Source organism: Acomys minous, assembly GCF_964271855.1.
Source record: "Acomys minous genome assembly, chromosome: 8".
Taxonomy (NCBI): Eukaryota; Metazoa; Chordata; class Mammalia; order Rodentia; family Muridae; genus Acomys; species Acomys minous.
In genome coordinates this window covers 41683797-41710274 of record NC_140489.1, presented here as the reverse complement: position 1 = coordinate 41710274, position 26478 = coordinate 41683797, and the positions used below count along the sequence as shown (strand labels likewise).

The following is a 26478-nucleotide window of genomic DNA, read 5'->3' as shown; positions in this document are numbered from 1 at the left end:
TAGTCATTTCCTCAGTAGTCAGAATCTATTCCAAAAATTGGGAAGGTCAGACCTACGGTGTAAATCTAGCCCCAGACTGTTAGGTCTGAATACCCAGGAACGAGCTCAAGCTGGACTATAGTAGGGTTTCTGGAGGTAAAAGCCAGCATTCCTCAGGAACTGATGCCTATTTGCCAGAAGGAGTCATTTCCCTTACCTCTGGCAGCAAAGCAAAGCCCATGCAGCCTCCAGGCTCCCTCATCCCTATTCACAGGTACTTTTTACACATAGTTCCCACACCAGTCCCGGCCTTTCCCTCCCCATAGCTCCTTCCTTAAAACCTGTTATTCCCCTCCCTCGCTCCCTCCCTCCCTCCCTCCCTCCCTCCCTCCCTCCCTCTCTCTCTCTTTCTCTCTCTCTCCCTCTCCCTCTCTCTCACTCTCTCTCCCCCCTTACTCTTTCACTGTGCGCTATTCTCCCTTCGCTTGTAGATAGCCCTGTGCATGTCTAGTCTGCTTTTCTTTCCTCTCTGCTCTGTCTTATGCACAATAAAAGTCTTAACCATAAAATGGAGTGGTCATGTTAGCATTTTCTTTAGTGTGCCCTCTTGCAAACAAAGACTATTTGGAATTCCTTCACAATTTTCTCCAACTACTAAACGAAACACTATGGGAGTAACAATCTTCATTTTTAATAACCTAATATTTTAATAAATCATAATAAGCATACACACACTAATGTAAAAGAATGTAAAAGAAATCCAAGCAGCAAAAAAAAAAAAAGAGCTGCCCACAGCAAACTTGTCAGGTTTGTTCACCTCGCTTCAGAGGTCACACTTGTGGTGTGGTCTGCCTTTAGTTTTACAGCATGCATCTCATGTAGCCTAAGCTGGCCTACAACTCACTATGTAACCCAAGTATAATCCTGAACTTCTGATCCTCTTGCTCCACTTCCCTAGTGCTGGGATTACAAACGTGTGTTACCCCTACCTTGCTTACAGTATCCATTTCTTCTGTAAAATTTTGGCCTAGCTAGCCCATGTTTTAAGGGTTTGCTGTTGTTGTTTTTAATATTTAGGTTCTTAATTTTGTTCCTTACACTTCACAAACTGGTCTTTCGGCTTTCAAACATCTTTGTTTTGTTTTGTTTTGTTTCTCGAGACAGGGTTTCTCTGTCTAGCCTTGGCCTCCTGACTCGCCACTGGCCTCAAACTCACAGAGAACCTCTATCTCCCTGAGTGATAGGATTACAGCATGTGCCACCATGCACAGATGCTTTCAAACATCTTTAACACAACACTAAACTCAAACATATTACATAATTATTATTCTTTATTCTTTTATTTTGAGACAGGTCTCACAAAAATGTCAAAGCTAGCCCTGAACTTCGTCCTCTTGCCTCTGCCTCCCAAGCACCTGAGATTATGCCAGACTTAGAAAATTTTAAAATGCACGTGTGGTTTATGTTTGTGGCTTCCATCATATTCTTTCTGTGAAGTACTGCAGTAAGATAATTAAGGAAACAAAGTAGACAAAGACACACAAAATTAAGAGGGAAAACTTACAATCTAGACCTGCAAGAAACCAGAAACTTTCTGCTTTTCGATTGTAAGCTCAGTCACTCTCTGTTGCTCTGTGGCATGACTTACTGAACTCACCATACCACTGTAGTCTACATTAACAGTGCACTGAATGTTTACATTTCGTGCAGGCTTTACATGATAACTCAAACCAAAGAATAGGGTGTCTTGGTTTCTAGTGGGGAACTAATTTCATGAGAAGCTGCCCCAAGCAGCATTCCTTCCAGTTGAGAACTTCCCAGTTGAGAAGTGGTTCTTTTACATGGTGACTGAAGACATGTGCCTGAATGTAAGACGCCCTGTAGAAGTGTCCACTAAACAAGCAGTATCTCATGCTGTTACGGCTGCAGCCTCTTGTGAAGGCTTTTAAAAAGTCAAAACAGATTTAAATTAATCCAGTGGAAAGAGTCTCAATTTTTTTGTTTGTGTGTTTGGGTTTGGGTTTGGGTTTGGGTTTTGGTTTATTGAGACAGGGTTTCTCTGTGTAGTCCCGGCTGCCCTGGACTCTCTTTGTAGACTAGGCTGGCCTCAAAGTCACAGAGATCCACCTGCCTCTGCCTCGGCCCCTGGAGGACTGAGGTTAATAGTCTCAAATTTCAAAAGGATCTAATGACTCAAACCCTTCTGTGGACTCCCCAAGCCTCTTCCTGGGAATGTAATCAGGATAGTCATGGCAGCTGGGATTCTCTGAGCTAGCCCAGGCCAACTGCAAACAGGAAAAGCAGAATAGGACTAGCTATGTAGGCTCCCTAGATCACTAAGCACTTTGTTTTGTTTGCAGAGTATTTTATTTTGTTTTAGATTAGTTTAAAGGGTGGGGTTAAATGTTTGTTTTATTTCTGCAATTGCGCAGAAAGGTAGTTAGTTATTGGCTAAGTAATGACAGCTTATTCTTCCAGCCTAGAAATTACCAGAAGCCTTACCAAAACCCAAAAGTCCTCAGGGTTTTTTTCTATAGCCTCAGAGAAATATCTTAAAGTTCATTCTATCAAACTCTACCTAACTTGGCCTTGTGTGAAAACCAAAACCAGCTGGGAATAGCACCTGTCTCCAGAAGTAGCCAAGGGCAGTCAACTGCTGTAGATACGGTCCAGTCCCTGACATAGTAAAATGGGGTAGACTGTGTTCAAGTAATAGTGGCAGGGGCTCTACTGCAGAGTATCCCTAACTCCTTCTTTCGATCACTATAACCAACACCAGAGATCACTTATAAAGGGAAAAAAATAAAAGTAATTTACGTTTCATCCCATAATCCATTGGCCATACTGCTCCAGGATGCATGAAGAGGCAACATGCCAAAATGCACAGGACAGCAAAAGCACTCACCTTGTAGCCCAGAAGCAAAAATGGTAGAAAGAAAGAGGCTGGGACCCCACAATCTGTTTAGACCACACACCCCAATGACCCAAAGACTCCTTGTTAGGCTCCACCATTTTAAAACTTCCACCTACCTCCCAGTTTTACTGTTCTGTGAAAAAAGCCTTTAACACATAGATCTTTGAGAGATGTTAGGATCCAAACTACAGCTCTAAGCTTCTGAACTTCAGACACTTGTGATAATCTCAACCTGATCATTCTAAATGGTGGGGGGCTGCTCTGGCCTGTCTACTACTAGATGCCGACAGCAATCCCCAACATGCTCTCCTACAAGGTATCAAAACCACGATAGTCTCTAGACTTTGACAAATTTTCTTTACAAGTAAAGGCATCGCTTCCAGCTCTACCAGAAAGATGGCTTACAACCAGGCCTGTTATCTTGAATTTGATCCCTGGGACCCATAAGGTAGAAGTGGCACAGCAGAAGCAAAGATCCATTCATATATAACTATTTGGGGCTGGAGAGATGGCTTAGCGGTTAAGAGCACTGACTGCTCTCCCAGAGGATATGGGCTCAATTCCTAGCACCCACATGGCAGCTCACAGCTGTCAATAATTCCAGTTCCACACAACCTGACACCCTCACACAGACATGCGTGCAGGCAAAACACCAATGCACATAAAATACAGATAAATATATATTTTAATGTAACTATTTAGGGCTAGAGAGATGGCTCAGCGGTTTAATTGCACTGGCTGCTCTTCCAGAGGTCCTGAGTTCAATTCCCAGCAACCACATGATGGCTCACAACCATCTTTAATAGAATCTGAATAAAATAAACAAATCTTTAAAAGAAAAAAATTTTAAATACAACTATTTCCTTCTGGTCAAGAGAATGAGATCTCTGGCCTGAGTAAAGGCTCCAGTTGGGCAGGTCAGTGAACTGGCTAAGGAACCACCCCTTAGATACTATGTTTACCTTCAGTCATGCTAAGATAAAGGTGAAATAATTATCCCCTTAATGGAATGATGTACTTTTCCTTCTCAGAATGCCCCACCCCTTAGCACAACTGTGCAGCTTAAGTTTGCCTACTTTTCTGACTCACTCAGAGAAGCATGGTGCTTCCTTTTTTTCTATCTCTCTTCAAGCATGCTTTCTCTGGTACTTTGGGATTCCTTATTCTTTCTCTAAAGCTCCCTGCCCTCTCATGTGGTTGCCTGTCTGCCATATGGCTGGCTGTCCTCCATACCAACTTAACTTACAAAAGCATTGTCCCCCACCCCCACCCCAACCTCATTCCCATCCTCCTCCAGTCAGCTGCTGAGATTTACAGCCTGCCTGCCCTGAGGTTTTCCTTTGAACGCTAATAAATTTGTCCTCAAGCTTGAGGACAAATGAGTCCATTCTTAAATTCTTATTAATGACACTAAAAACAACATGAAAGGTTCCTTATTTCCCCAGCATCATTTGGCAACCAAAAAAGTACCCCCAAAATTTTCCAGTCACAGAGAAAACTGACTCCCAGAGGTTTCCCTTTGACTTATACATGCAAAGACATACATAAATGGGAGTTTTTTATATTTATTTGTATGTATTTGGATGTTTTGCTTGCATGTTTGTCTGTGCACCACAGGTGTCTGTGGAAGGCAGAAGAGGTCCTTCTATTCCCTGCAACTGGAGTTACAGAGAGTTGTGAGCTGCCATTTGGGTGCTAGAAATTGAACCAAGAGCCTCTAGAAGAGCAGTCAGAACTCTTAACCACTGAATCATCTCTCTGGCCACCAATTTTTTTAATTTAAAAAAACAAATCAAAGTTTTAGGGTTAGATGAGATGGCTCAGCAGGGACAGGCGCCCGCCACCAAGACCGACCAACTGAATTCAATCCTAGGACCCACAAGGTGGAAGGACAGGATTGATTTCCAGAAATTGTCCTCTGACCTCCACATGTGCCACAGATAAATGAACTTTAATTAAAAAAAAAAAAAAACACCTGCCAATTGTGGTGGCACACGCCTGTAATCCCAGCACTCAAGAGAGGCAAAGGCAGGCAGATCTCTGTGAGTTTGAGGCCAGCCTAGTTTACAAAGCGAATCCAGGACAGCAAAGGCTACACAGGGCATGGGGGCATACATATGGGAGACAGAGGCAGGTGAAGATCTCTATCAGTTCCAGGCCAGTGTGAGCTACATAACTAGAGTCTCAGCCAAAGTATATAAGGCCATCACAAAAGGCAAAACAAACCAACCAACCAAAAAGCGCCTGATAACATGTGCTTTATCAGCAGCCAATCAAAAGCAGCCTGACTGTGCCAAAGGAGCAAACTGCATCCAAGTAGGTCATCCTGTACTCAAGATAAAGCATTTCTCACAAAACATGTGATATTACAGAACATAAGAGAAGCGTGCCAGGCAAGCTCCAAATGGCTTGGGGTTCTTCACACGCAATGAAAGTGGTGCTACCTGCCTCAGCCACTCATTCTGTCTAAAATATCCTTCAAGTCTGATTAACCAATAATGACACTCAGTTACTCAGAAGACATAAGATAAAGGTTATCTTTTTGAAAATGTGGTTTTTGGGTTAGAGATGTAACTGGTTGGAAGAGTACTTGGCTGGCATGCAGACAGCTCAGTTCCATCTCAGCACTGCATAAGCCAGGTGTGTTAGCACATGCCTGCAATCCCAGCTCTTAGGAGGCAGGAAGGCATCCTCACTCACTTGCACAGCAAGGTCCAGGCCCACAATACATGAAGCCTTATAAAATATAATTGTGTGTGTGCACGTGCAAGCTTGTAAGCATGTGAGTGCACACCTGTCACCTAGCACTGAGGAGTCAGAAGCAGGACTGCTGCCGGTTTGAGGCCGGGTAACCTGGTCTACACAGAAAGTTGCACACAAGATTTATTTAAGGAAAAAATGACCATCAAGATGCCTCAGGCAAAGGTACTTGTTACTTAATCCTGGTAACCAGAACCCACAAAAAGCAGGAGAGAAATGACTCCACAAAGCTCTCATCTGACCTCCGTGTGCACATGTGGCACACGTACCCACACACATACACGCTGGCAATAGTCATAAATATCTGCACACAACAGTAATAACTGCTTCTTAAAGATTTTTTTTTCATAACAAAAATTAGATGCCACTTCTGAGCTTTCAATCTGAAAACCTGAACAGGCTGGAGAGATCAGGTGAAAACATACTCAGACACCCCTAAGAACAACTGAACAATGGAAACACACCCTGGTATTTGTATTTGTCAGCATACACGCACATACATATGCACATGCCTGATTACTTTTCTAAAAAGTACCCTACAACTTTTTCACCTATGCACACACTGAATGAAATATACACTAAACAGTTCCTCCCAATGCTTTTTACAGCAGAAACAAATTAGAAATAACCAAATGACTTTCAGTAAGTTACTGTATGTTCATACATTGAAAAACTAGAGTCACTTTAAAAAAAAAAACCTTTAAGTGGAGTTAAAAATATCCCCTAAGTGTACTTATAATGAATATACAAATATCATTTTATTTTTATAAAATATAAATATGTATAAACATATATAGAGACAAAGAAAAATCCTAAAATGGGCACTAATTGTTGTTGTTTTGATAAACATATTAAAGCCATTTGTGTTTTCTAAGATCCAAACTTTATTTTTCTTTAAAGATTATTATGTATATAGTGGTTTTGCCTGCATGTACACCTGCATACCAGAAGAGGGCACCAGATCTCATTCTAGGTGGTTGTGAGCCACCATATAGTTTCTGAGAATTGAACTCAGGACCTTTGGAAGAGCAGCCAGTGCTCTTAACCTCTGAGCCTTCTCTCTAGCCCCCTAAGATCCAAACTTTAAACTTCAAACCATCTTCCTTGTTCAATTTGTCTCAAACTTTCATTGGTTGTTATGTCAAGCATTGTAAATTATTATATGCTATATATAGGGCGACATCACTAATTATCGACCATCAATATGGTAGTGGGCCACTTAAGGTCTAACTAAATACATCAAATCAACATCCAAGAATCAAGAACTCTTCCTAGACACTCTTGAACTTTACCCAACCATCGGCTCAGAATACAGACAGAGCTTAGGCCTGGCTGCATAGCTCATCGGAGGCCTGCCTGGGCTGCATAGCTGGTCGGAGGCCTGCCTGGGCTGCCTGACAATCAGGCTTCCCAACATGGAGCCTAGGGCAAGGAATACAGATCTGTGGTCGAGAGCTGGCACAGCGTGGCTTGACCCTCTAGAGTCAATCTCCAGTTGTGTGAGGAGGGGGAGGAGCTTAAATTAGTCGACTGTTTATATTTAATAAATATTTAATAAATAATTTATACTTTAAAGTAATAGAATCTTTGCATATGAACTTAGATTTACATGATTCCTTTTTTTTTTCAATTTATTGATCAAAAGGATCAAAACTGATTGATATGTCTTTTCTACTCCTACTTAAATCTTGAAAGAATAAAAGCCAAATGTCCAGAAGATTGACAAACCTGACAATTAATGAAATTTAAATCTCAAGTCTAGACCTGAAATAACTGTTCTACGAAGGCACACGGTGAAAACATGATATTTCATGGGGTTTTTCTGGTTTTAAAATACACAGGCTGACACACTTCGAAACAAAATGTCAAGCACTCACCATAATAGCTGCAGCCTTTAAACTGCCCAGCACCCCCTCCCTAGCTCCAACACTAGCCAGTTTAACTGCTTCTAAATGGAACATTCTAAACTGCTAAAAATAAACTTATCGCTATTCCCTCCCGCTTGTTTTGCCATTTTTCCATGACATTTTGACCTTTATTCAGGCTGCTATCATCACAAACACACAGTGCCCATGTGACACCATCTCAAGGCATTTTCTAGAGATGCATAAATGTGAAAGTCTTCCTTTTCCATTGAAAAGGTGAGGCAAGGGGACTGTGATTACCTCAGCCACTTAGAGCCCTGGGTCCAGGTGGCTCCAAGAGACTTTATAAAACCAAAACACCACAGGGCTCTCTTCCAGGACTCAGAGTACTGTTTCTGGAGTAGGTACACCCATATCCACAAGAACCTAACAACTACACTCAGTGACACACACCAGAAACCTCAGCATTTGGGAGGTAAAGGCAGGAGATCAGAAGTTCAAGGCCAGGCTAGACTACAGGAAATTTTGTCTCCATAAAACAAGCAAAACAAACAAACAAACAAACAAACAAAAAACCATTTTCCTTCTGAGATTAGCTTAATTAAACACTGATGTTATACATAAATTTACGTAGGTATATAGGACATAAAAGTAAAAACTCTCTAAGGGTTTGATGGAGGCTAATGGGATGGGGAAGGGGAAGAGGGAGCCAGGGAATGTGTCCACATATATTACATGCACCTATGGAAATGTCTTTAGGACCCAGGGCTCATGCCAACTTTAAAATTAAAAAAGAAAAACCAGAACTAAAGAATATAACGAATCTGTTCAGTGTACCAGGAAGCCTGTAACTGTGAACCAATGCAAGCTGTCAAAGGACACACTACTTAGATGGCCAAAACAACTCAGGATGTTTTCTCTAGTATCTCATTTCTCCAGTACTCAGTATTTCCTGTCATAAATACTAGCAAATGTCATCTTCCTATTTAGTTAGGAGATAATATATTTGTCGTTTGGTAAACTGTTGGCAATCACTGACTCTGCCAACTCAGTAAGCAAAACTGATCACCCTATTAGAAACATACTACAATCTTTTTTTGTTTTTAGATTTATTTATTAAGTGTACAGTGTTTTGCCTGCATGTATGCCTGCAAGCCAGAAGAGGGTACCAGATCTCATTATAGATGGTTGTGAGCCACTATGTAGTCGCTGAGAATTGAACTCAGGACTTTTTGAAGAGCAGGCAGTGCTCTTAACCTCTGAGCCAGCCTCTGAGCCATCTCTCTAGCCCCCTACACTCTTCCTGACCACATTTTTAAGTAGCATCAAAGAACTTGTGGTGGTTTGAATGAGATGAACCCCAAACACACAAAGTCTTGGGCATTTGAAAACTTGATTTTGCTTTGGAAGGATTAGGAGATGTGACCTTGGTGGAGGAGTGTGTCACTGGGGGTGGGCTGAAGGTTTCAAAAGCCCTTGCATCCCCAGCAAGTTCTCTAGGCTTCTTTTTTTTATGGCATGGGATGCGAGCTTTCAGCTGCTCCAGTGCCATACTTGCAACCACACACACACAGATCCCCCACACACACACACGATAATGATGGATTCTTAGCCCACTGGAACTGTAAGGCCCAAATAGACTGTAAAGGCCTCTATAAGTTGCCTTGGATGCCGGGCGTGGTGGCACACATCTTTAATCTCAGCACTCAGGAGGTAGAGGCAGGTGGACTGCTGTGAGTTCGAGGCCAGCCTGGTCTACAAAGTGAGTCCAGGACACCCAAGACTACACAGAGAAAGCCTGTCTCAGGGAAAAATAAAAAAGTTGCCTTGGTCATTGTGCTTTATCACCGCAACAGTAAGTAACTAATACGGGACACAGGGCTTTTTCCCCCGTGGTCATTGTTTTGTCTTAACTCTTCTACAACAGGTTACATTCTGTGAAAAAGCTAAGGTCATTAAGTTCTCTAAATGCTGCTTACAACAGAACTACCACATCCATTCACACACGTAAACAAAGGTATAAGACAAGGTGGCCCTTGATTGTTTCACGGATTTCTTGCCAGGTTTTTGGAAAAGGGTATTTCTTAAACTTTCCAAATGTGAACCTTGAGAAGATTTTAGGAGACCCTTAGATCCTTACATAATAATTGTATGGTAAATACAATTTTATAAATGGCAAGAGTTTTATAAACATTGATGTTTTTAAATAAATCTTTATTAACTGCAAGTCCCTATATACATTTAAAGAATGCTATATTTCACACCAAATACCTCTCTCATTTATTTAGTCTATAATTTAAGGGTATGCTTCGGATGGATGTCAGACCCTTATAAAAATTTCCTACAGCTCTCCAGCTTTTGTGGCCCATAATTGATTACAATGTCACAATCCTCTTATTTTGTCACAAAAAATCATTTATATACAGGCGTTTATTTTATAGGTAATTTGGCATAGGGAGGATGGGCTGGATCTGTAACCCTGACTGATATATAGAGAATAATATTGACCTTTGACCTGTTACCCCCATCTACATCTCCCAAGTGTTGGTATTACAGCTGTGTGCCACCATAACCCTTTTATAGGTGATTTTTACAGAGATGGAACCACTCATTTAAAAGAGCCTCAGGCTCTTACTCTCAGTGTCTCTTGGTTAGGGTCTCTTGGTCTCTCTCAGGGTGTCTCTCTGTCTCTGTCTCCCCTCTCTCCCTTCTTCCCTCCCTCCCCTCCCCCAGAACCCAGAATTGCTAAGATTTTGAAGGTACCAAGAATAAAGTCACCTGAAAAAGAGAATACATAAGATGGCAGGAAAGTAAAAACACACTTCAGCAGGTAACCTGAAGGGCTATGGAATCAGCAGTTGGAAAAGGTACAGCAAACATTTAGACAGCTATTCCACAGCCCTCCTACTGGTGCAGAGAAGCATCAGTAACAAGGAAGAGGAGGAGGAGGAGGAGGAGGAAGACGACAACGATGAAGACGACGACGACAACCACGATAGGGCGGGGGGGGGGTAGTGTCTGTCTGTCTGTCTGTCTGTCTGTCTAGACCTGGGGACAGCGATTACGATCAATCTTACACATTGTAGGCAGGTACTCTACCACTATAGTGGCTGTATCCCCATCACCACCACCCTTTTGAGACAGAGTCTCATTAAGTTCCACAAGCTGGCCTAAACTCACTCTAGCTCACGCAAGCCTCCCAAAATAGCTGGGATTCTAGGCATATGCCACTCAGCTGCTTTCTCGTCATCATGAGAAAATGAACCAAGCAGCTCTCCCTCTGGATGAGCTCCACAGGTATTCTAAGCCAATTGCCTCCAGTTACAGATGTGGAAACCGTGACCCAGAAAGAGTAAACACCATTTATATTTGTTCATCAAAGGAAGCTCAACAGAGTTGTGTTAAGTCCTGGTCTTAGATTTCTGGTCCCAAGCTCAGTGGCTCAAGTTTTCTGTCTGGCATGCTACAATCCCTCTCACATGTTTTAATCTAGATGTAATTAGTGTTTATGTTGAACTTTATTTTTTAAATGCATTGTTATTTTCAACGGTTTCTTTGAAGTCCCCATTAATCACTCAAATGAAACTTTGGCCATTTTGAAGGTGATGATCATAGAAATAATTTGGACACCACGCTTTTTTCTTAAAGAACATAAGACATCTTTGATCTTGGAAAAAAAAGTCTAAAAGGAAAAATATGTTTCATTTTGTTTTGTTTGAAATTACTCTGAAAAGCAACTTTTGAGAAAACAAACTCATTTTAATGAAAATACAGCATGGCTTTCAAAAACAAATGCCCTAGATTTACTTTGACTTTAACTAAATCAGATGAGAGCATCATCTCTCATACAAATAAATACACTGAGGTGCCAAATGAGGACACATAATTATACTGCCAAAATGCTGCAGCTTTTCTCTCTAGCTTAAGTCACTGTGACAGAACAGAGTTCTATAATGACTAAAATCTAAACTCAGGATTTAAGAGTACAGTAGAACTAGTCTGAATAATTGTTATATATGTACTTGAAGGTTAATTGGCAAAAACACAGAATAAACAGCAACATGGAAGATCAGCAAATGAATCAATCGATTAGAGGTGGCCGATCCTAGCCTAACAGGAGCAAGAATTAGAGCGTCTTCACTAAGGCCAGCGCAACCCTGACCAGAGCTCACTGTGTTTACTCACTATCTGCCACACACACTGCTCTTGTCTTAGAAGCAAAGACAAGTTAAATTACAAATGCATAGTGAACACTTGCAAGAGGAAAGCCAAGGGGTAAATCTAGTCACAGGTTTACAAGCCATGTAAAGGCTGGTAAATGGACTCTCCTCTCCTCTCCCCTCCCCTCCCCTGTCCTTTTCCCCTCTGTACAACACCAGGGCCTTATACAATTATGAAAATGCCTACCATTAAGCCAAGGCAACAATTTCATTTTAAGGTTATTTTTAAAAATCCCAAATTTGGAACATGATGTTAAACGCTCTGAACATTCAAGAAGAACTAAAGAACTGTATACTTTAAATGGGTAAAATATATGGTATATGAACAATATCCTGATTAAATAAGGTAATAATAATAAAAATAATGATGGGAGCTGTGGATGCAGCTTATTGGCAGAAGCTTGGCTAACATGTACAAGGTTCTGGAGTTGACACCTAGCACTGCAAAATATATTTTTCTATTTGTATAATAAATATATAATAATGAAATAAATTCAAATATACTTAGAATTGTTTTCAAGACCATGAGCACATACAAATATAGACACTAACACCACCACCAGGGCAGGGAGCTTAAAGAAAATACACTACAATGCTTGTAGTGAAACCATCTCTGTAGCTCAGAAGAGAGCTCATGTTGGCATCTGTCTATGTAGCATAGGGGGAGGAGAGGCTCACAAGATAGCTCAGTCAATAAAATGCTTGCTGTGCAAGTACGAAGACCATGGTTTGACCCACAGAATCCACTTAGATAGAACGCAAGGCACGACATATATACTAGCAATCCCAGCCCTGGGTAGAGCTGAGAATGGCAAATCCCTGGAGTTCACTGGCCATCAAACCTAGCCACTACACAAGCTCCAGATCAATGATAGACTCTGCCTCAAAACACAACAAGATGGTCCTACAAAATGATGGCCATGGCTGGCCTCTGACCTTCCCACACATGCATGCAACACACAATGATGACTGTTGAGTCTTACTAAGCAGGGGAAGACAATTCTGGCAGTTTGAATGAGAAATGTTCCCCACAGGCTCGGGGATGGCACTGTCTGAGGTCCCCAGTTGGTGGCACTGTCTGAGGAAGTTTTACTTTGCTAGAGGCAGCAGGGCACTGGAATTGGGCTTTGAGAGTCTATGACCATGGCTTACTTTTGGTTCGTTCCACTTCAAGTATGCATGTGAAAATATGAGATCTTAGGTTCCTCCTGCTGCTGCCATGCCTGCCATTTGCTGCTGCCATGCCTCCCTACCACGATGGCTTCTTATCCTAGTGGAGTTGTGAGTCCTAACAGTGCCCTCGCTGAACTGCTTTCTGGCCATGGTGCTTCAGAAATGTAACTAATACAACAGCCCACATTCTGTCTACTCATACATCTGGAGGCCAAGGCTGCTGCTCGGTCTAGCATGTGTGAAGCCCTGGGTCTGACCCCAGCACTGAAAGGAGAAAACAGTTTTCAGAATTACTTTCAAGATCAGGAGATCACACAACACACACACACACACACACACACACACACACACACACACACACACACATCCCACATTGCTTTGGTTTGTATCTTCTCCATACTCTCTTTAGGAGTGCAAGATTCTGAAAAACTTAGCTCAAAGCTTCTGACTGGGAAGCCTGGGAAATGGTTCAACAAGTAAAGGTGCCTGCTGCCAACATAGTAGAAGGAAGAAACTGATACCCACAGCTGTCCTCTAATTTTCACCTAAGCACCACAGCATGCACACATGAACACATAAAATATAAGTAACATGTTTTTAGTAAAGTTCTGACTGAAGACTTTGCATTGAAATCTCTAGCACATTTCATAAGACAGCATTCGATCAATAGCATTTTATGTCAATGGGTCTAAAAATACTGCTTATAGTTTTAAAAATGTGCTTTGTTTTGTTTTAATTTTTTAATTACGAGCCTGTTATGAGTATGTCCATGGAAATGCAGGTGTCTGAACCTGGAGTTACAGACAGTTATGGGCCACCTGAGAACTAAACTTAGGTCCTCAGTATAACAGCTAGTGATCTTAATCACTGAGCTATCTCTCTAGGCCCTCTCAACACTGCTTGTAACAGAGGGAGTATGAGAGCAAACAGCTGCAATGCCAGCCTGGAATTGGAGCGCATACTGAGCTCTAAGACAACCAAAACTATATAAAGAGACCCTGTCTCAAAAAAAAAAAAAAAAAAAGACAGCCTGGCTTACACAGAAGTTCCAGGACAGGCTAAAATATACAAATCCTGTTTCAAAAAACAAAAAAGAAAAGAGGGGAAAAAAAAAAACACCAACAACAATTAACACAAATTAACCAGGTATGGTGGCACACACCTGTCATCCCAGTACTTGTAAGATAGGATATCAGAAGTTCAAGGTCATCCCTACTAATATTCAGTAAGAATAAACTACAGGAAACTCTGCATCAAAACATTTTTTAAAAATCAAATGATATCCCAGCATTGTGGTGCACTTTAATCCCAGCACTAGGGAGGCAGAGTCAGGCGGATCTCTGTAGTTCTGCAAAGTTCAAGGACAGCCAGGGATATGTAGAGAGAGGCCTTGTCTCAAAAGATAGAACAGTTGTGCATAACTGTAGTCCCAGATAGTCAGAAGACTGAGGGAAGCAGATTATTTGAACTCACAAGTTCAAGACCAGCCTGAGCAACATTGTGAGACCTCAGCCTCAAAACACACAAAAATAGCAGAGGGTCAGCACATGGCAGCCACAATGCATAATCCATCAATGTTGGGTATTAGTAGTAAAGTAGGACAATGCATGAGGCTAGCCCAATCCATCAACAGAGTATAAACCAAGACCTATAGAATAAATACCTATAAGAACCACACAGGAAAGAGGGCAATATTTAAGCTACCACATACACACAGTAACATTTGCAGGAAAACATCAGCTAGAGTAGACACAGAAAATTTTTCAGGAAGCCCACCTCCTGAGCTAAACCCTACAGAGACGGAAGAGAGAGTTCCTTGTTGAGGGAAATGAATAGAGCAAGGGCACTGAAGCCATCAAGAACACAGGCTGTGGGGCAGCACGCTCGGGACAGGCCAGCTGGTCCATGCAGGATTAAAAAAAAAAAAAAAGCACTGAGGTACATCCAAATCCATGTCTGGACTGTGGCTGCCAGCCAAGCCATCTGGCCTGCACATCCCCAGGTGAGATCCACCGAACAAGAACCACTGGGAAGTGCAGATGAAGAGGACAATTTCCCAGGAGATTTTTATCCACACTGCCATTTACCAAAAACTGTTTCTGGGCAAGGAAGTAGCATAAGGAACATGGCAAAGGCAAAAACAGAAAATTGAAATCACATGTGAACACAGCAGGAAGCCACTGCCAATGCTTCTACTACTCTGCCCCAAAGCACTTCAGTGTGTTGCATACTATAATGAAATTCATAACTGACAACATAAATAACTTGTCTCCTCTTAAGTGTAATGAAGTGATGAGAATTACATAAGGGCTTTGAAAGCGCTTATTTAAGAGGTCCAAGTGGCAACCACTTGGGAAAATCCCAACCAACTCAAGCAACACCCTCCCAACACCCCAAATGTGCTTTGCTAAGAAAGGCCTGCTTTGACGAGCAGGGCCAAAGCAAAACAAGCTCTTTGAAGTTCTGATTAAGCATGCAGTTCCAAAATCACTTTGGAGTCCCATGAGCCCCAGATCTGAATACCTCACTCAGTTCAGAACTCAGAAATGAGGTCTTCTGGAAGGGCTCAAGACTAACTCTCCACCGGGCTGTGGTGGCGCACGCCTTTAATCCCACCACTCAGGAGGCAGAGGCAGGCGGATCACTGTGAGTTCGAGGCCAGCCTGGTCTACAAAGCGAGTCCAGGACAGCCAAGGCTACACAGAGAAACCCTGTCTCAAAAAAAACAAAAAAACAAAAGAATAACTCCACACTGCTTCCAAATGAAGAGGCTACCACAGTCCAGCACACTCCCTAAGCCCCTCCTGCACACAGCCCACACTTACTGTCCAGACCCTACTTCAAAGTTCTGATTTCCCTAAATATCTCTTAGCTTTTCTGACTAAAAGTTTTCCTTGGCACCAACTTAAAAAATTCCCATCTAGTGAGATATGATAGATACCTGATCTACATTCAGAATTTTAGACTCATCAAGATAGGTTTCCTTCAAGGCTGCCAAATACAAATAGGCAAAACATTATGAGTGTAACATTAACATAATTCCTGATTGTTTCATGGTTCTTCTTGCTCTACATAGTTTATTTTATATCTGTATAATAATATAAATGTATATGTAAAAAAATTAAAAATATTATTTTTAAAAACTCATCTAAAAAGTTCATCAAGTAACTCTTAAGAACTATTTACTCACCATGAAGGGTGCTTGGGTTGGAGGGAGGTGTGTGTGTGTGTGTGTGTGTGTGTGTGTGTGTGTGTGTGTGTGTGTGTTTTCTTACTGTTGATTCTAATGCATTATTACTTAGGCGCCCTAGAAAAATTCATACCTTCAGCATTCAGCAAATCCCCAATACAAGAGTACCTGAATGAACAAGCGATACCTGGATCTTCACATAAATGTGTCTAATGTCAGAGGTCAAGAAGCTGGAAATTATTAAGCACTAAAGTAATCAAGAAATACCTCAGAAGGAAGACATAGTCCCAGGCCATGAACTCTTACAGTGTTAATTACTAAAATCATCTCATCAGGTAACTCCCAACAAAGTTTTTAAAGATGTCAAAACCAGCTTACAACTCTAAAAGGTGATTAAGATTAATAATGAAAATGAGGAATGATACACACACACAACTATTATCAAAATACACACACAATAATGAACACAGTGTAACACACATAGAGCTAGGTAACGACAGCTTGACTGTACAGAGTGCCTTCCCCTCAGCTGAGCGCTCTAGCCCCTTCTCCACACTCAAACCGCCACCCAAGGAAGCTGTGTTCTTGGAGTCAGCCCATCTCCAGCCACTGATAAAGCTGAGAACTCTTCCTGACAGTTCACCTCCCCACAGCCGCTGCGCATGCTCCACCTCACTCTAAGTTGGTCAATGGGAACTGAAAACCAACACTCTAGACCAAATGCCTGTCCTTTAACAAGAAAGCGGTCACTGAGAAACCCACGCACTGTCTTGGGCAGCATTTCTGACTCTACCTTACACTTAGCTACCATGCTGAACATGCCAGAAACTCCTTCGTGAACCAAGGGTAAGGTAGGTTAGGAGAAAAGAGGACAAACAAATTATAAAATGCATACAACTCCAACACTCAGGGACTGAAGAAGGAGAAAGGTAAGTTCCAGGCTGAGAGACTGACTCAAAACTTTAAAAAAATGAGGAATGCCAAGCCAGGCATGGTGGCATATGCCTATAGTCCTAGCACTCAGGAGGCAGAGGCAGGCGGATCTCTGAGAGTTTGAGGCCAGCCTGGTCTACAAAGTGAGTTCAGGATAGCCAAGGCTACACAGAGAAACCCTGTTTCGAAAAAACAAAAACAAAAACAAAAAAGAGGAATACTGTAACAGAAACACTATACACCTTTAGACTCTAAAACAGGAAACTTTGTAAAAATTTGTGTAAAATCTAGCAGCAGGGGAAAGCTGGGCATGGTAATGCACTCCTCTGATCCAACCCTCTGAAGATAGAGGCAGGAAGATGTCTGAGTTTAAGGCCAGCCTGGCCCACAGCAGTAACTCCAGGACAGCCAGGACTACACAGAGAAACTCTATCCTTGAAAAACAAACAAACAAACAAAGGAAAGAAGGTATGTATGTACGTATGTATGCATGCATGCATGCATGTATTGCTGGGCCAGTGAGATGGGTAAACAGGCAAAAGCACTTGTTGCTGTAAGGACCTGAGTTCATTCCCTGGAATTCCCAGCAGAAGATCCTTGTCCTCTGACGTGCCCACTGTCGCATGCACACACCTACACTCACACACATCTGTCACTAAGCATGCACTTCACACCAGGCACCATACAGCACAACAAACACTTCTCTATACTCAGAACAACAAGGAGGGAATTACTATCTAAAGATGGTTAAGAGGCTAAGGAGTAAGCAAGGCATTGTTGTGAAGGACAGACATGCAGAGTCAGGAAGTTACAGGCTTGACTGTCTCCAACCTGGGTGACAGTCTGCATGCAAAAGGTAAGTCAGGGAGACATGCTAAAGAAATGCAGATAGGCACGGTGGTGCACACCTATAACCCTAGCACAGCCGTTTAAAGCCAGCCTGTGCCACACACAGCAGGACCCTGTCCCAAAAGCAGGGAGGGGAGAGGGAGATGGGGAGGAGAAAAGGGAGGTAAAGGAGACAGGGGAAAGGAGGAGCTGGAGAGGGCCTGCTTGTGCAAAGCTTTAAATGTCAAGCAAGTGTTTCAAATTCCTCCTTTGGACAGGAAATGGGTGGGTGTTTGTAAAAAGGAAGTGAGATAATCACTTGGGTTTTTAGAGAAAAGACCTTTTTGGTTTTTTATTGATTTTTTACAGAGGAAGGACTGGTGTGGCAGGTACACAGTGACTTGTCGGCTGCCAACAGTGCCCTCATAGGAGAACAGACAAAACCCAGGGGTCTTAGTTTCCCTTCCTGCTAGATGTAACAGTCCACTGTGGAAGGAAGGCGCCCAGTAGGAGCTGGAGGGGGCTGCTCATGCTGCAGCCACACTCAGAAGGCAGACAGCAGTGAATGCTCGGCTGGTTTTCTCCTCCAGCCCAGAGAACGGGGCCACCATGCTTCGGGTGGATCTTTCTACCTCAGCTAATCCAATCTAGTCTCTCTAGACTTGCACCCAAGGGGTTCCAGATCCTATCAGCTGACGGTCAACAGTAACCACCAGGCTCCAGCTCAGTCACCATGAGATTAGTGCTGCACTCAGCCTTTACCAAAGACGCTTCCTAGGATGCAGGCATGGATCAGGCAACAGCCACAATCAACCAGTGTCCAGAATGAGTGAGCTCAGAGTGCTCAGCCTGCTCTAAGGCTCAGAGAATATTGTGGAAGGTGGACTAGGAAGCCTCTAAAGAGCCAGGGGACGGGGAGACATGTAACAAGCACACCTGTGCAGCACAGACATCTTATGGCCATGACACAGCCGGTGCTCTCATGAATCCGCTGCCGCTGCGGCTGTCTACGCAAGAGTGGATCCCCAGCACTCTAGCATTGCAGAGGAGTCCTGTGGGAGCACTGACAGTTAACAGCTGCAACTGTGTCGTGTCTTCCGTGCTGTGGCCACTGGACAGCTGATCGCTCTACAAGCTCCAACCCATGCTCTAGCAATAAGAAAAACTAACCTCAGTAATCACACACAGAAACAAGCCATGACAGTAGCAGGGGGCTGGCTGAGAAGGGCTCCAGCAGGAAACAGTAGAGGATGAAGGGGGGAAATAGGTATAAAAATATATGAAACTGTCAAAAAAATGACTAAATAAAAACCCCTGCGACATGACATTAGCCAGCATTCTGCAAAAGTTAGGAATGCAAAAACAGTGAGAAAAACATAGTCAGCAAAATAAAAAGTAAAAAAATAAAAAGCTCAAAATGGGCAATCAGCTAAAATGGAAAAAAGTATTTACAAAACTCTATTCTGATTAGGGACCTGTAGCCAAACATAAAAACAATTCTGACCCCTTGAAAGTAAACTCAGTAACACACAAACACACAAGATTGGAACCGACAATTCTTCCCCAAAATGATACCCAGGTGACTCAGGTAACCAAGAAATACATGAGAAGATGCTCCGCATCCTCAGGGAGTGCCCATTATCCCAACATGAAGGTTAGAAAGATATTAATAAGAATGTATAGATGGAATCGCATGCATTACTAGTGGTAATGCCAGATGCTACACCCACTTTAGGGTTTTCTGTTTGTTTGGATTTTTTTTTTGTCTTATTTGGTTTTTTGAGACAGAATTTCTGTGTAGCCATGGCTGTCCTGGACTCACTTTGTAGACCAGGCTGGCCTCAAACTCACAGCAATCCACCTGCCTCTGCCTCTCAAGTGCTGGGATTAAAGCCGGGCAACTTTGGAAAGCTGCCTAACAGGTCCTCGAAGGGTTAAACAGTTACCTAGGAATTCCATTTCTAGGTACTTATTCTCCAAAATTGAAACTATGTGCCTAAAAGCCTATATATGAATGTTCTTAACAAAAGTCCTCATAATAGCCAAGGACTAGAAACAAACCAAATGTTCACCAACTGTTACTGCATCAAGAAAATGTGCTACAATGGAATATTACTCAACTATAAAAAGGAATAAAAACTGGTACATAGAGGAACCTTAAATTTACAGTGCTAAGTGAAATAAGTCAATCACAAAAAAATCATATTTTGCATTATTAAGCTTATTTTGCATGCAAAACAGGCAAATATATACAGACAGTAAATTAGTAATGGCTACATTTTAGAGTGGCAGTGATGGAGACAGCAGAATGAGGCTACAGAATTTTAGAAGAGATAAAAATGCTTTCCAATTGGGTGATGGTGATGGTTGTACAACTCTGTGAGTGCTCTGAACAGACAACAATGTACTTGAAATAGGAACACTGTATGCTAATAAAGTTTGTAACTACAGAATGTTATAATAAGTAGCAAAAAGAGGCTGGAGGCCTGCAAGATGGCTCAGCAGGTAAAGGTGCTGACCACCAACCCTAAAGGCCCGAGTTACATTCTCAGGACCCAAATAGCAAAAGAAAACCAACTCCCACAGATTGTCCTCTAACATGCGCGCGCGCGCGCGCGCACACACACACACACACACACACACACACACACACACACACACACACACACACACACACACACACCAGTGCACCCAAAAGGTTGAGTATTTTAGACACTGGACTCTAAGGGATGAGAAAGGAGCAGAGGGAGTGGCCGGAAGGAAACACACCGCCCACAGCAGAACAGGACTAATGACATTCACCATCCCTTCCTGTTTCAAGTCATTCACTGCAGGCTGGGGAAGGAGCGTCTCAGCAGCTCAGACCAGCAAGCAGTGGCCACAAGCTTTCCGAAATCCCCCAATAGATGACAAGGAAGAAGCAAGGAGCTCCCACTTCCCCTCCCTACTCTTTCCTGGGGTCCAACTACCTCAGTCAGCAGTTAGCTGGTTACCTGTGGGACAAGCCCAAGCACCTTCTGCTGGGGCAATCAGCTTTACTGCACACACAAGGCCTCAGAACTTAAAGAAGCTACAGTTTAATAATCTAACCTGAAAGTCTAAGGGGTTTTGTGAAACAGGTTTCACTAGGTAGCACTACTTAAGCCTTCTGACTGCTAGTTTTACAACCATGTGTCACACAATGGACAATGGAAGTCAAAGTCTAACTGCACACCAAGGTTACTGTTCATTAAGTACTGAATTCTGCACAACCTTAGGACAGGTACTAATTTAAAAAAAGAGGGCACAAAAAAATATTACATGAAATCACCTTTTGTGCATATAAGGCGCATGTATAAAAGAAGGAATTTCCTGCTTATACTCAAGCCCCACCCGCAAGTATCTCATTCTCTCTCTCTCTCTCTCTCTCTCTCTCTCTCTCTCTCTCTCTCTCTCTCTCTCTCTCTCTCTCTCTCTCTCCCTCCCTCCCTTCCTCCCTCCCTCCCTCCCTCCTCCCCTCCTCCCCAAAATCCATGGAGGAACCATATCAGAACTCTGAAAGAATCTTAAATGAGAAACAACTAGCCCCAAGCATTCTGAATAAAGGATACTTGATCTGCACTATATTAGGAAATTCAGAAGTCTCTGAATTTTCTAAATAAAAATAAGTCTTCAAACAAACAGCAGGATTACTGTGGCGTGTATGAGTCTCTTATGCCTAGGGGCACTGGAGCAGCACCATCAGAAAAGCAGCCAACTTAAAATGGAGAACTCCATGGTCCCACTGCTCCAGAGCACTGGATCTCTGCAGAGTCCTAGCTTGAGTAGCTCCTGGTTGTCCTTGGAATCCAAGGTAACTGCCTGGCCCAAGCCTGCAAACACACAGTCGACTCCCCTTCTCACCTCTGACCCCTTAGACAGACCAGGGTTTTCTTCCTCTTAGAGCTCTGGGCTTCTGTCACCAAGTGTGGTGGCTTGAATGAAAAACAGCCCCACACCCTCAGAGGTCTTTGATCACTTGGTCGCCAGCACTCGGTGGTCCTATCTGGGGAAGCTATGCAACCTTTAGGAGGTGGAGCCTTGCTGGAGAAGTAACATCCCTGGGGATGAGCTTTCGAGTTTATAGCCTTGTCCCAGTTCTTGTGTGTTCTCTTCTCTGGGTTTGTGGTTAAAAACATGATCTCTCAGCTTCCTACCATAAGCACCTGCTGTCATGCCTCCCCACCATTACTGACTCTCCCTCTGCAACCATACCAAAATAAACGCTCCCATGAGTCACTGTTGGCTGTGACATCTTCCTTTTCCTATGGCCACTGACACTGAGATCCACTACAATACCCAGGTGTATCAGGGCTGCCAAAAACACTAATGTTCACCCTACAGCTTCAACCCACAGCTCCCAAGATCCCAACACAGCCTCATTAACAACCATGGATCCATCTGCCCCATGTCACTACCTGTCAACCAGCAGACTGGTGTCAGTCACTGTCCGTGTGAACTTTAAGTACAGGAGTCAACTGTCAAGGGTCCAGCTGAGAGGTGCCTGCTGGTGCGACAGCAGGTACCGCCCTGGACCCAGAGCTTTAACTGCAATCTGCGCATGAATTTCTGATGGCGATCCCTGTACCTGTGATCCCTGAACAACAGCATCCTACCTGCCACAGCTCTGAAAGCTACTTAACTTGGGATACCAAAGTCAAAGGGCTTGTCTCCTCAATCCACTGTTCTGCCATACGAAAGCTTACTAAGACCCATCAAATGTCTGTCTCAGAGCTTTGATCCAGATTGTGGTCATCCATGACTGAGCCTATCCTATAGGCCAAAGGTGCTGCCACTGCACTGCTGGTTGTTAGGTTCACAGTGCGCTCTTCTTTCCAGACCTTTCACAAATACCCCTTCATTTTATCCTTATGACCACTCCACAGTAGAAGCCTTCTCAATACAAAGAAGGGCTAACTAACTTCTCTAAGATCACTAAATCATAATGGCAAAAGCCAGATTACCGCCTAGCTTGTCTGCCCTCAAAAGTGCTCTGGGTCATAGTGCTCTCCCTGAAATAAGGAATCTAGAAGACTGCCTGTCCCTGTTGTCCAGATCAGCAAGTGTTTTGACTGCCCTCCTGCTTTTCTTCTCAGCCTTGGGACAACACAACAGAGTGTGCAGCCATGCACTCAGCTCTACACAGGAACCTCATAGAGGGGTACCAGAACGCAAGAAGGAAGCAAGCCAGAGCAGCAAGATTCCAGGTCTCAGCTCTGTGAAACTTACACTTTCAACTGGAATGTGGCTCTCATCAAAAACAATTTAATATGCACCTTCACATTTGTATATACATACAAATTAGATAAATGTAACATAAAAATCAGCAATGTTTCTAAATCAGAGATTTGAAGAATAAATTCCTCTTGTTCTTTATATTTGCCTTCCAATCCTGAGGCAAATACCCCTTCCACTGACTTACACAGATACTGCCTAAAATCTTGAGATCATCCCACTGTGAACTGTCACAGTGGTTTACATGGCTCCTTATGTTCTGGTTTTACCAAACACATTTAACTTTAAAATTCAAATAAATTTCCCCATTGTGGAGGAAGAGAGACAACCAAGGGCTCTACTGCCAGCCAGTCTAGCCAGTGAGCTGCAGCTTCAGTGGCAGATCCTGCCATCAAACACACACACACACACACACACACACACACACACACACACACACACACACACCAAAACAAATAAACAACAACAAAAGCACAACGTAAAACCTGCTAGACATGGTGATATGCCTATAATCTCAACATTTGGGAGGATGAGGCAAAAACATTGCTTTGATTTCAAGGCTAGCCTGACTACATAATGACTTCAAGACTAGCCTTGGATACACAGCATTATCTTGTCTTAAAAACACAACAACAACAACAAAACAACACTAAATAAATGCCTTTTTAAAAATATTCCATGATTCAGGTATGTCACAAAACCAAGATGCCCTTTTTCCTGCTCATTTCCATCCTCTCCTGTTGGTTCAAATGAGTCTCTGGCTATATATTATAAAGAAGTGGTAATTGCCTAGAGACTAACAATTCAAACTTGAAACCTGATAGCAATAGGAAAACAATCTGAGAAACAAAGTAGACTTGAAAGCCAATACTGTATGCCTAAGTTAACTAAAACCCAGAGGAAGTCTTGCCCAGTGTGACCTAGGAGACCTGACACATAGACGAGAATAAGTGACTTATAAGCTTGTAGGAATTTCACAAGTGCAAGAAGGCATTACCCAAAGTCTGACTTAAAAGCATCTGCGCCAAGCCACCTTTTCCAAAACACACAATAGATGCATAGCCACGCACTTACATCAGCTAGAGGCATACAATAATTGCATGCCCAAATTTAAGAAGATAAGTATCTAGGAAGAAAAGTTGTCAGATTAAAATATTGCTTCACACTGTCTTCTGGACATGATTTGGCTGTTGAACTCATGAACTCACAGTAGCTGTGGTTATCTGCACAAGACTGAGCCCATCAACACTCCTTCACGGATGGAGAAGGGGCTACTTTTGTTCCCTACTTGGAGTCATGCCATTACAGCACAGAGTTCCCCTGCAAAAAGGAGCCCTTTCCCACCCTTAAATTCCCAAAGCCCTTGTAGCTTGCTTTGGTCCAAAAACAACGCCAAGCATGATGCATGCAAAAACCTGCAAAGTGTTTAAGCATGTATACAACCACCTCATGCTGCACACAGTCTACCAAGTAGAAAAGACAAGGATCAGCAACTGAACAAGGTAATTCTAGGAGCCCAGGAATGGTCGAAGTCACAGGTGACCAAGAGTCAGCCACCCATCAGATATGTGGGCAAGACCTTCAACTGACAGCTGACTGACATTGCATGAGAGAGTACAGAGTGAACAAAACACCACATGGATGGGACCTGGCCCCAACTACCAAGCCCCTGTATGGTGAGCTAAAGGAATAGCTGCCATCTTAAGGCAAGTTTTGAGGGGTTTGTGTAGTGGAAATTTTGGTTTCTTTAAAACCCAGTTATGTTATATCTTTGTTTTAATCCCAAGTACGGGATATGGGCTGCTTTTAGTTTGTCCACAGCTGGTAAGTGTGTCCTGTGGGCTCGGAGACTGGGAGCAGTCTTTGCCAGCAGCAGAAAATTTAATTTTGAGGACTTGGAGAGGGTATAGACATCAGAGCCCAGAGAGAAGAAGAGGATGCTTTGACAAGACGGTTGGATAATGCTCACTCTGAGAGAAAAGAGGGGTGGAGGGGAGCGGTGGAGAGAAGCTTCCAGGAGATGGTCAGAGGAGGAAGAAGGCTAGGACTGCTGGATATCCTGATGTCTGAGATTGGTATTGCCCCAAAGAACCTTATGGTCCTAAACAGCCGGAAGTAGCTAAAGAGAAGTCCGCCCCCTTCCTCCACTAGCCTTTCTCTCTTACCTAGTGTTGGGGGGTTGAAAGGTATTAAGGTAGAAGGGAAGAAGAGAAAAAAGAAACCAAAATAAAATAGTTTCAAAAGGGAGCAATAGGTAATGCAGTTGTAGAGATCAGAGGGCAGCTTGAGGGTTTTCTCCTTCTTCAGAAATAACTGAGGTTATCAGATTTAGTGGCAAACATTTTTACTGACTGAGCCATCTTGCCAGCCCTACTCTGGCCTCTTACTGACTTGAGTTTCTGTCTCTTCCACTTAACCTACAAAGCACTTATTTCCACAGTGAGCACTTTACAGTGCTCTGGCAACACTAAGAAGCAGAACATTCCACACATTCAATGCCAGGCAAGTCACTCTGGGCTCCATCTATCTCTCTTAGCATGTTCTCTCAGTTTTTTCTCACCTCCTTGTCCTAGTAACCCTTCACGCTCACCCGGGCCCACATCAGGCAATGTGCTCAGCTACCCTTCCTTTGGTGCCTCTCTTCCTTCTAGCTTAACCCCATGCCCATTTGTGCGCACTGCATATTCTGGGTTCTCACCTGTTCAGATACCAGGGACAGGATAGAACTGGGAGGGACAAAAAACTTTGTGAAACTTGCAGGCAGAGATAAACCAGTGTGGTAAAGGAACACATTTTAAAATACACTACTTTAGAGAGTGGTAATTCCCTGAGTTTTCCAGTGTCTTCAAACCTTTGTCTTTATTTAAAACCAAGGTTCAGGGCTGAAGGACAGCTAAGGAACAGTGCTGCTCTCGCAGAGGGTGTGTGTTTAGTTCCTGTCACCAACATGGCGCTTCACAACCACTCTTGATTCCAGTTCCAGAGGGCCTGGCGTCCTTTTCTGACCCACAAGCACACATATACACACAGACAAAACACTCGCACATAAAATAAAAAAGAAATTTAAAGGAAAAAAAAAGCACAGCATGTTTGTTGAGCAGCAAGTCGCCCAAAAACTAAACATGCCCCAAACTAATGCAAAATACAGGCAGCAGACAAATACGAAGCTTTATTAACAAAGTAAGCTGTCATGGACGGCAATGGTGCTGATGCAGCAATGAGAAATTCAAAGGAGTGTAACGCATAAATAACTGCTCAGCTCACTCAAGTGCAGGAGAGTTGAGTACTTTATGAAGTAAAATCATTAACGTAAGAATCTCAAGAAGCAAGCAGAATCAAAAATTTCACACCCAAAGAGTTTTT

General features: G+C 42.9%; 1 protein-coding gene across 3 annotated transcripts in view; it reads right to left on the bottom strand.

Moving 5' to 3' along the window:
• PPP2R5E (protein phosphatase 2 regulatory subunit B'epsilon) overlaps positions 1-26478 on the bottom strand; it is a 144967-nt gene that overhangs the window by 91776 nt on the left and 26713 nt on the right. Inside the window, exon 1 of one of the 3 annotated variants that reach the window (XM_084791631.1) lies at positions 7531-7749. The exons of the other annotated variants lie outside the window; for them this stretch is intronic. The gene's annotated coding sequence lies outside the window, so the exon portion shown is untranslated. Of the gene's footprint in view, positions 1-7530; positions 7750-26478 lie in introns of those variants that run through there. 3 annotated transcript variants of the gene reach the window in all.